The sequence below is a fragment of the Aedes aegypti genome, chromosome 2 (assembly GCF_002204515.2).
Source record: "Aedes aegypti strain LVP_AGWG chromosome 2, AaegL5.0 Primary Assembly, whole genome shotgun sequence".
Lineage (NCBI taxonomy): Eukaryota > Metazoa > Arthropoda > Insecta > Diptera > Culicidae > Aedes > Aedes aegypti.
The window spans coordinates 49,084,095-49,095,488 of record NC_035108.1 but is presented as its reverse complement, the minus strand read 5'-3'; positions in this window follow the sequence as shown (position 1 = coordinate 49,095,488).

The following is an 11,394-nucleotide window of genomic DNA, read 5'->3' as shown; positions in this document are numbered from 1 at the left end:
TGATCGCTTATTTTATGAATGAAATTTTGACAGAAGGCGGTGTCGTAACGTTTGAAAGTAACAGCAATATCATCAGTGTTGTCGTTTTGTAAAATGGACTATACAGTGAACCGATCGGTTTCGAAGAAAAAGAAGAAAAACGGCGGTAACGAATTTCCATTACATTCGACGGTACCGGTTGTTCAAATCAATATAAGGGCCTTTTCGTGAATTTCACAACGCTGAAAGGGATGGGAGTATCCCAGGTCGTTGGCGTGAGAGGCTTGTGTTCTAACCACTACACCAGGTCCATCCCCTTACCACCCCCAATTGTCAATGCTATAGACCAATCCAGTTGCCTGCGTAGTAGTGCAATGTTGACAAAATTTTCTTTGTTTGCTGTGAGAATTGTCACAACATTGCTTTTGTTTGCTGTGAGAATCCAAATATAAACAGAATTGCTGCAAAACAACCACTTCCTTGTTGGCCTGCCGTTGACCGAAAGCTCAATAACATCAAACAAACATCGATACGTTTTCATTCTGAGGAAATCGACTTGTGTAAGATTGATTGTGCGTTGGTGTTCGTGGCGATTTGCTTGGGGACCTCTATAAGTGTATAAATAAACCATTTTTTGTGGAACTGTTGCTGATTAAAACATTTCAAAACAAAATCGATCTTACCTGGCGCTTTATTTCCCGGTCGTTGCGTGGTTTGATACAACTGTTTTGCATAAAGTACAACAGCGCGACTACTGATCCGTTAAATGTCGAAGAAATTGATCGAAAATCTATTTTCAAGTTATAACAAAATTTATCATAAAATGTGTTGTTCTATTATAAAAATTTCATCTCAACTTTACACTAACAAATTTACAGCATATCATACAGACATCATGGTTGACTTCTTATTTAACGCCCCAAATCTATCACCATTCGAACGCCCAGCTCAATGTGCCGCATCGCAGTGAACGCTCGTCGCGAGTGGTAAATTGCACTCCTGACAAACAGAACTCTTCCATAAGGAGTCATCCGATAGATCGGGCATAGTAAAAATCGAGCAATAACGAGCAGCACGCTGAGTGACGCTTGTTCGGTTCGCAAACGGCGGTAGCTCAAAGAGCAGCGAGAGAATGTGGAAGATGCAAAAAACAGAATGATGGTTTCCCTTTCGCGAGAGAGAAGCTCTTGCGTACGAAAAGAGAACCGGTATCTTGTGGTACTTCTCCATCTCCGACGATGGAGCAACACAGCGATTTTCGCTTCGTTGTGATGATACGCAACCTTGTTGACTTCATTATGTTTTGAGGGAGATATAACAGGTTATAACCAGTATAAAATAATGTGATGATCCCTAGGACTATTGTAATTCAGCGTTTTGTTTACCAAGACGAAACTTTAATATAACCCCTTCCAATTTTCCAAACTACATTGACTTATCGTGGAAGTGCAGAGGATTCCAACGGCTTCCTCAAAGATAGTAACACGTAAATATTTGTTCCATAACCCCAATTGACCTGTATTCAGACGCAGCAGACCCGTGTCCTGCTTATTACAAGGAATGAGAACTCCATTACTTACACAGTAAGAGTGGTGCGATTAATCCTAAGTAGCATCCGTTGGTTCCTTGTGCATGTATAGTTGCTCTTGTAATAACGGAGAAGCAACAGTAGGCGGTCATTCACGCTATTAGATCACATTGATCAACATATTGATAAGAATTTGTTTCAATTAGTAGTGGTTGAAACATTGAACATGGTAATTTAATAATCAAAATATACTTCCAAAACTTCAAAATACTTTAGTTATGTTGTCTCTAGATAAAGTATTCTCGAACTAGCTGCAAAGATGCTTGAATAATACATCTTTTAAATGCCGAGAGTCAGTCGTATGGACATTTTTATTTGTGCATTAATATAACAAAGCCATAGAAAAGTTCTAATTTAAACTTCATAGAAATAATGGTAAATATACAAATCACTGTAACTTCTAATTTTCTCAACGTAATGATTTCAGATTTACAGGGAAAATACTTCGATATCACATGTTATGAATGCTTAATGCAAAGCTGATGGTGACTTGGCTTATTTACAAATGAATAACTATGCACCGTTGAGGAATATTTATAAGCATGTGAATATCCCATGCAAAATAGCTCAAAACCTTCAAATCACTATAACTTTCGATTCCCTCGTTAGAATATTTTCAAATTCACGGAGAAGTTGCTTGCATACTATATCTTTCGAATGGTAGGTGCCTAATTCTTGGACATTTTTACCCTTCTTACAACCATAAGAAGGGTATAAAGATCGCTTGAAAAACCGACTTTTGATCCGAGGCCCGGAGGGCCAAGTCTCATATACCAATCGATAGAGCTCGACGAACTGAGCACATGTCCGTGTGTGTGTATGTGTGTGTGTATGTGTGTGTGTATGTGTGTGTGTGTGTTACAAAAAATGTCACTCAATTATCTCAGCCGTTTGTCAACCGATTTAAACACTTTTAGCTCTTAAAGAAAGCTACAACATTCCCATAGAACGCTATTGAATTTCATTGCGATCGGACATTTCGTTACAGAGTTATGATTCAAACAGTATCGTGAAGTACTAGAAAAAGCATATTCTAATATTTTCAACTGTCTGCATTTTGATCGATATCTCAGCCATTTTTGAACCAATTATAGTTCTTTTATCGGCTAATGAAAGCTCTAACATTCAATCATAAGCCTTAAAATTTTCATTGAAATCGGATTACTAGTTTCAGAGATATCATTGGAAGAATTTTCTAAAGTACTGGAAAAAAAATTCTCTGAAATATTCATTTTTTTACATTTTGATCAATTTCTCAGCTATTTTTAATCCAATTTAAGCTCTTTTTTCGTCGATTGAAAGCTCGGATATCATTCACAACCATATTGCAATCGAATTATAAATTACAGAGATAAAAATCATTATTTTCAAAAATCTCTAAAATTCCCCTTTTTACCCTTCTTACAACCATAAGAAGGGTATAAAGATCGCTTGAAAAACCGACTTTTGATCCGAGGCCCGGAGGGCCAAGTCTCATATACCAATCGATAGAGCTCGACGAACTGAGCACATGTCCGTGTGTGTGTATGTGTGTGTGTATGTTTTTTTTTTTTTTTTTTTTTTTTTTTATTTTTGGCGCGGTGTGGGATCCACTTAGTGCCTTCCCCACTAAAAACACTCTCCTAGGTTTAGTACCATCACCATCACCCTCCGGAACTACCTTCCGGTATTACTTCGAAGGGGAGGACAACGTGCTGAGCGCACCACTTCAATTTGTTATTCTACATGCTGAGCCCTTCGGCTCCTGAGCCCTTCGGCTCCTGAGCTCTTTGGCTCCTGAGCCCTTCGACTCCTGTTAGCAGTTTTAAAACCGTTCAACGACGTGCCTCATGCTGAGCCCTTCGGCTCCACTCGTTAGTAATTTGTTAATACCTATTTTCGCCCTTTGGCGACCCGTCAATTTGTTAGTACCTACATGCAACATTCTGAGCCCTTCGGCTCCAGTTTGTGCAACACTCTGAGCTCATACAAAGCCCGCACTCGTACGGTTACGGCGACCATTATTATTATTTATTTAGTTAACATCTACACAGATAACACTGAATCAACAATTTCACGCCACAATACTCGGTTCGTGGCCGCATCTCTCCATCCTCGGTTCTGCCCCACGCTCGCCAAATCGATACGCACTTGATCCGCCCACCTAGCTCGCTGCGCTCCACGCCTTCTTGTACCAACCGGATCCGAAGCGAACACCATCTTTGCAGGGTTGCTGTCCGGCATTCTTGCAACATGCCCTGCCCATCGTATCCTTCCAGCTTTGGCCACCTTCTGGATACTGGGTTCGCCGTAGAGTTGGGCGAGCTCGTGGTTCATCCTTCGCCGCCACACACCGTTCTCCTGCACACCGCCGAAGATCGTCCTAAGCACCCGACGTTCGAAGACTCCAAGTGCTTGCAGGTCCTCCTCGAGCATCGTCCACGTTTCATGCCCGTAGAGGACTACCGGCCTTATGAGCGTTTTGTACATGGTACATTTGGTGTGGGCGTGAATCTTTTTTGACCGCAGCTTTTTCTGGAGACCATAGTAGGCCCGACTTCCACTGATGATGCGCCTCCGTATTTCACGGCTAACGTTATTGTCAGCCGTCAGCAAGGATCCAAGGTAGACGAACTCGTCGACCACCTCGAACGTATCCCCGTCTATCGTAACACTGCTACCTAGGCGAGCCCTGTCGCGCTCGGCCCCACCAGCTAGCATGTACTTTGTCTTGGCCGCATTCACCACCAGTCCAACTTTTGCTGCCTCGCGTTTCAGGCGGGTGTACAGGTCTGCCACCTTTTCAAATGTTCGGCCGACGATGTCCATATCATCCGCGAAGCAAACAAATTGACTGGATCTCGTAAAAATCGTACCCCGGCTGTTAAGCCCGGCTCTCCGCATAACACCTTCTAGCGCAATATTGAACAACAGGCACGAAAGTCCATCACCTTGTCGTAGTCCCCGGTGGGATCCAAACGAACTGGAGTGTTCGCCTGAAACCTTCACACAATTTTGCACACCTTCCATCGTCGCTCTTATCAGTCTCGTGAGCTTCCCGGGAAAGCTGTTCTCGTCCATGATTTTCCATAGCTCTACGCGGTCGATACTGTCGTATGCCGCCTTGAAATCGATGAAAAGGTGATGCGTTGGGACCTGGTATTCACGACATTTTTGGAGGATTTGCCGTACAGTAAAGATCTGGTCCATTGTCGATCGGCCGTCAACGAAGCCGGCTTGATAACTTCCCACGAACTCGTTTACTACGGGTGACAAACGACGGAAGATGATCTGGGATAATACTTTGTAGGCCGCATTTAGAATGGTGATCGCTCGAAAGTTCTCACAGTCTAACTTGTCGCCTTTCTTGTAGATGGGGCAGATTACCCCTTCCTTCCACTCCTCCGGTAGCTGTTCTGTTTCCCAGATTGTGCCTATCAGCCGGTGCAGACAAATGGCCAGCCTTTCCGGACCCATCTTTATGAGTTCAGCTCCGATACCATCCTTACCAGCAGCTTTATTGTTCTTGAGCTGGTGAATGACATCCTTAACCTCCCTCAAAGTGGGGGCTGGTTGGTTTCCATCTTCCGCAGTACTGACGAAGGCATTTCCTCCGTTTTCCCGCCCTTCATTGCCTGTGCTCTCAGCACCATTCAGGTGCTCGTCGAAGTGCTGCTTCCACCTTTCGATCACCTCACGCTCGTCCGTCAGAATGCTCCCATCCTTATCCCTGCACATCTCGGCTCGCGGCACGAAGCCGTTGCGGGATGCGTTGAGCTTCTGATAGAACCTACGCGTTTCCTGAGACCGGCACAGCTGTTCCATCTCCTCGCACTCCGTCTCCTCCAGGCGGCGTTTTTTCTCCCGAAAGAGGCGGGTCTGCTGTTGCCGTTTCTGTTTATAGCGTTCCACGTTCTGCCGGGTCCCTTGCTGCAGCATGACCGCCCGCGCTGCATTCTTCTCCTTCAAAACCTCCTGGCACTCCTCGTCGAACCAATCGTTCCGTCGACTCCGTCCCACGTACCCGACGTTGCTCTCAGCTGCATCGTTGATGGCTGCTTTTACTGTTCTCCAGCAGTCCTCAAGAGGGGCTTCGTCCAGCTCACCCTCATCCGGTAATGCAGCCTCGAGTTGCTGCGCGTATGCCGCTGCGACATCCGGTTGCTTGAGCCGCTCTAGGTCATACCGGGGCGGCCGTCGGTACCGTACGTTGTTAACGACGGAGAGTTTTGGGCGCAGTTTGACCATCACCAGATAGTGGTCAGAGTCGATGTTAGCGCCACGATAGGTCCTGACGTCGATTATGTCGGAGAAGTGCCGACCATCAATCAGAACGTGGTCGATTTGCGATTCTGTCTGCTGTGGTGATCTCCAGGTGTATCGGTACGGAAGGCTGTGCTGGAAGTAGGTGCTACGAATGGCCATATTCTTGGAGGCGGCAAAATCAATTAGTCGTAGGCCGTTTTCGTTCGTCAGCCGGTGGGCGCTGAACTTTCCAATCGTCGGTCTGAATTCCTCCTCCTGGCCAACCTGAGCGTTTAGATCTCCTATGATGATTTTGACGTCGTGGCTTGGGCAACTGTCGTACTCGCGTTCAAGCTGCGCGTAAAAAGCGTCTTTATCATCATCAGTGCTTCCGGAGTGAGGGCTGTGCACGTTTATTATGCTGAAGTTGAAGAACCGGCCTTTGATCCTCAACTTGCACATTCTCTCATTGATCGGCCACCACCCGATCACGCGCCTCTGCATATCACCCATCACTATAAAAGCTGTTCCCAGCTCATGTGTATTGCCGCAGCTCTGGTAGATGGTATGGTTACCTCTAAACGTTCGCACCATTGATCCCTTCCAACACACTTCCTGCAACGCTACGATGCCGAATCCACGGTCCTTCAGCACGTCGGCGAGTATGCGTGTGCTCCCGATGAAGTTGAGAGATTTACAGTTCCACGTACCGAGCTTCCAATCGCTAGTCCCTTTACGTCGCTGTGGTCTTCGCCGATTGTCCCGGTTCGTATTCTCTCGTTGATTATTCGTTGCTTGATTTTTTTACGGCTGGCTTGCAGGGCCTGACACCAACCCCCTAGATTTCCGGAGGACCATTCCCCCTAAATGTTCGGAGGACCATAGTGCGCAGTTTAGCTTAGAGTCCTTCTCTGGCACTCGGACGATGATCAGCCGCCCCTGACATGGGGAACAGACGCTGTTGTGAGCCGCTCCTAACATGGAGTACAGACGCTCAAGGTTTGCAGAAGCAAAAGCAAAAGCAAACCCCCCCTTCCCTGTCAGCATACGACCAAAGTTCCCACCGGGGGTTGGTTACCCGATCTTCCCTAAGGTTACTCGTACCCCGGCCAGTACCGCGAGGAGGTAGGGATAGGAGTTGCTGGGCAAGAGGCTAAGGACCGCACAAAGGGGTCTATTTTATTCCTTCAGGTACGCGAGGTACCAATGGTACGCCATGCCCAGCCATTTACCAACCGGCGACCATCTCCTTTCCATAGTTCAGCTGGTAAGATGCCGAGGTCGGTCCAACGATTCCGGTTGAGCATAACTTCCGGTTCGTAGGCGCCCCGACTATTCAATACCAGCGTTCCGACGTATTCTACTCGACCAGTCCCCGACGGTGGACCTAATCTACACCGACGGAGAGTTCCCCGGCGGTGGAATTTCTCCCGACACCGATTCTTCTACTTCTACGATACGAGCCGACCGGAGGGGTGCCGAAGTCAGTCCAGCGATTCCGGTGGAGCCTAGCTTCCGGTTCACTGGTGCCCCGACGACCCTCAACCGTCGCTATGACACGTCTACTCAACTAGTCCCCGGCGGTGAACCTAGCCTACACCGACGAAGAATTCCCCGGCGATGGAAGTTCTTCCGATACCGATTCTTCTTCTGCTGCTGCTACTGCTGCTCTTCAATTTTTTACGGGCCGACCGGTAGGGTGCCGGAGTCAGTCCAGCGATTCCGGTGGAGGCTAACTTCCGGTTCACTGGTGCTCCTACGACCCGGGACCGGTGCTACGTCGCGTCTACTCAGCTAGTCCCCGGCGGTGGATCTAGCCTACTCCGGCGGAGAGTTCCCCGGCAAAGGAATATCTCCCGGAACCGAGCAGTATCACTTTCCCTTCGTCCGCTCTTTTAGAGTGTCGAAAACAGTCCGGCGCCCTTCTTCGTTCGGCAGGGCTGCCTACGTCATCTGACGCTGCTCCTCTCGCCATGTCCGCTGTAGTGTTGACATAATCTGAACAACAGATCGGTTCACCGCGTTCCACTTATCTTCATTACTACACATCTTTAGGACGATATTTTCCACGTTCACGTCGTCTCCGACGATGGCAGTCATTTCGCTTCGCTGCTGTGCAAACCGTGGGCAAGTAAAGACTACGTGCTCTGGTGTTTCTTCTATGTCTCGGCATTCAGGGCACAACGGTGACCTTGCGTGGCCGAACCTGTGCAAGTACTGCTTAAAGCAGCCATGACCAGACAGGAATTGCGTCAGTTGAAAATTAATCTCGCCGTGCGCTCTAGTGGTCCATATCGACACGTTTGGAATCAGTCGGTAAGTCCACCTGCCCTTCTCTGCGTTGTTCCATTGCTGCTGCCATTTACTAAGCGTGTTGGCTCTCGCTCTGTTCCGGCCTCTCCCTGTGGCTCGATCCCTGTAGCACTCGCTATCCTCCTCCAGTAGAAGGCAGATAGGAATCATTCCGGCTATTACGTGCACGGCGTGCGATGATATCGTTCGATACGCACTCGCTACACGCATTGCCATCAGCCTAAACGTACGGTTCAACTGGGCACGATTCCGTCCTGTCTTCAGTGCCGCCGACCACGCTGGAGCTGCATACCGGATGATCGACGTTGACACACTCGCCAGTAGCCTCCTCTTGCTACTGGTAATCGCAGAATTGTTAGGCATAATTCGGGATAAGGCCGATATCACCTTTGTCGCCTTATTGCAGACGTAGTCGACGTGACTGTTGAAATTCAAACGGTCGTCCAACATCACGCCCAGGTGTTTCACTTCTCGCTTCGAGTTTATGATGCACTCACCGACCATGATGCTCACATTTTGTACTGCCTTCCGGTTACTGATCATAACCAATTCAGTCTTTTGATGGGCCAACGCTAGCTTCTTCTCTCGCATCCAATTTTCCACGGCATCTATCGCCTCCGTTGCCAGTACCTCCACCTCTTCCCGTGATTCGCCGATCACTACAAGCACTACATCGTCCGCAAAACCGACAATCTTGACTCCTCTGGGCAGGTTCAGCTTCAGCACTTCATCGTACATGACATTCCAAAGGGTGGGACCCAAGATGGATCCCTGTGGAACGCCCGCCGTAACCAACAGATTTCTGATCCCGGCATCTGTTTCATATATCAGTGTCCGGTTCTGAAAATAGCTTTTCAGAATCTGACATAGATACTTAGGCACCCTCAACCTGTGCAACGAGTCGGCAATTGCTACCCAGCTGGCGCTGTTGAAAGCGTTTTTAACGTCAAGAGTGACAACCGCACAATATCGGTTCCCTCTCCTCTGCTGCTTCTGTGCCGTCTCCATGGTTTCCACTACCATTCGGATGGCATCTATCGTAGATCTACCTTTCCGGAATCCATACTGCATGTTCGATAGACCGTTCTCGTTCTCCGTATACTTCGTAAGCCTGTTAAGAATCACTCTCTCCAACAGTTTTCCGACAGTATCCAACAAGCATATCGGCCTATATGCAGAAGGATCGCCGGGCGGCTTACCTGGCTTTGGTAGCAGCACCAGCTTTTGTCGCTTCCAAATGTCGGGAAAGTTTCCGTCCTCCATACATTTTTGCAGTGTAGTCCTGAACATGTCTGGATTCTCCTGGATTGCCGTTTTAAGGGCCAAGTTTGGAATCCCGTCCGGACCCGGTGCCTTCTTCACTGGTAAGGCTTTCGATACCACGACCAGTTCCTCGTTCGTTACACGGGTCTCTTCGTCGTGTACATCCTGTTCATCGTACGGTGTAGGTGGCCAGACCGTAGGCTCGTGCGTCGGAAAAAGAGTTTCGATAATAACCTTCATTTTCTCCGGACATCTGTCGGGTGGTATTGCTGGACCTTTCATCTTTGCCATGGCCACTTTGTAGGCATTCCCCCACGGGTTTTCGTTGGCATTGCGGTAGAGCTCTTCCAGGCACGCTTTCTTGCTGAGCTTGATTGCCTTGTTGAGTGCGGCCCTTGCCGCCCTATAGGGCAATCTTCTTTCTTCTCTTTCGACGTTGTTGCTAGCCCTCTGCATCCTCCTCCTAGCTTGGAAGCAATGTGCGCGTATGTCACCGATCGTCGAATTCCACCAGTAGGCTGGTCGTCGACAGTTTCTAGGTTTCCCCATCCTCGGCATAGTTGCATCGCACGCCCGCGATAGGGCTGCAGTCAACTCCTCTGCGCTTAGGTTTACTAAGTTATTCTCAAGCCTCATCGCTTCCACGAACACGTCCTTGTTAAAAATCTCTGTTTTCCACCTCCGCTCGTATATCTGGGCTCCACTCGATTCCATCTGCAAACAGCGCCCAAAGCGGTACCGAATCGCTTGGTGGTCGCTGTGGGTGTAATCCTCGCATACTCTCCAGTTCATATCACGTATCATTCCTGGGCTGCAGAAAGTGACATCGATGATAGACTCTCGACCATCCTTACGGTAGGTGGTGGTGGTACCGTCATTGGCGAGATCGACGTTCAACTTAGCTAGGGCCTCCAGAAGGCTGCTCCCCCTTGGGTTCGTGAGGCGGCTGCCCCATTCGACCGCCCAAGCATTGAAGTCTCCAGCTACTACCACTGGTCTTCGGTCGGTTAGCTCTTCCGTCAGTTTGTCCAACATCCGGTTGAACTGTTCGATCGTCCATCGTGGAGGTGCATAACAACTACAGATGAAGACACCGTTGATTTTGGCTATAACGAATCCTTCATCTGCGCAGTGCACCACTTCTTGAATGGGGTATTTTCCCACTGTCCATATCGCTGCAGTTTTGGTTCCGTCTGATATCCAGTTTCCATCTCCGGGTGGAATTTGGTATGGCTCCGAAATTATCGCAACATCGCATCTATGTTCCGCAACAGATTGCCGCAGAAGATGTTGTGCCGTATCACAGTGGTTGAGGTTGATTTGCACTACCTCCACTGGGACTTCGTTGCTCTCGCTCGTTTGGAGGCTGGGCATCTGCTACCGCCTGTAGGGTGTTCGTTATCCCCCGTAGCAGCGCAAATTAGGCATTTCGGAGGCTTCGAGCAATCCTTTGCCTTGTGACCTTCCTCGCCACACCTTCTGCATAGTTTGCTCCTATCCGGCCCTTGGCAATTCCGTGCGAAGTGACCAAAGCCCAGACACTTGAAGCACACGTCCGGTTGCTGGGAAACGCTCAGCGGGCACACAGACCAGCCCACACATACTTTCTCCACTCTCAACGCTTTATTAGCTGCATCTACTGGCAGCTTAATTGATGCTACCTTCGTGCCATCAGGCCCATTCCTGATACGGATGGTCATCTGCACCTCTCCTAGCTCGCATTGCTCCTTCAGGGCTAATTTTACTTCCTCCTCCGTGGTAATCTCGTCCAGATCTTTACACAGGAGAGTCGCTTCCGGGCACAAGGCTCTTACTTCCACCTTGTTTCCGAGAGCTTTCTCGGTAAGCTCCTTGTACGAGATGCTGCCTGCCTTGGGATCTCTTTTCAGCTCAAAGAGCATCTCTCCATTACGAGTGCGCCTGACCTTTTGCACGTCTTCCCCTAGCTCCTTAAGACCGGGTTCATCCGCATAGCGCGTAGAACTTCGGCGTACGAGTCGTCACTCGCTTTGACGATGAGAGCCTCG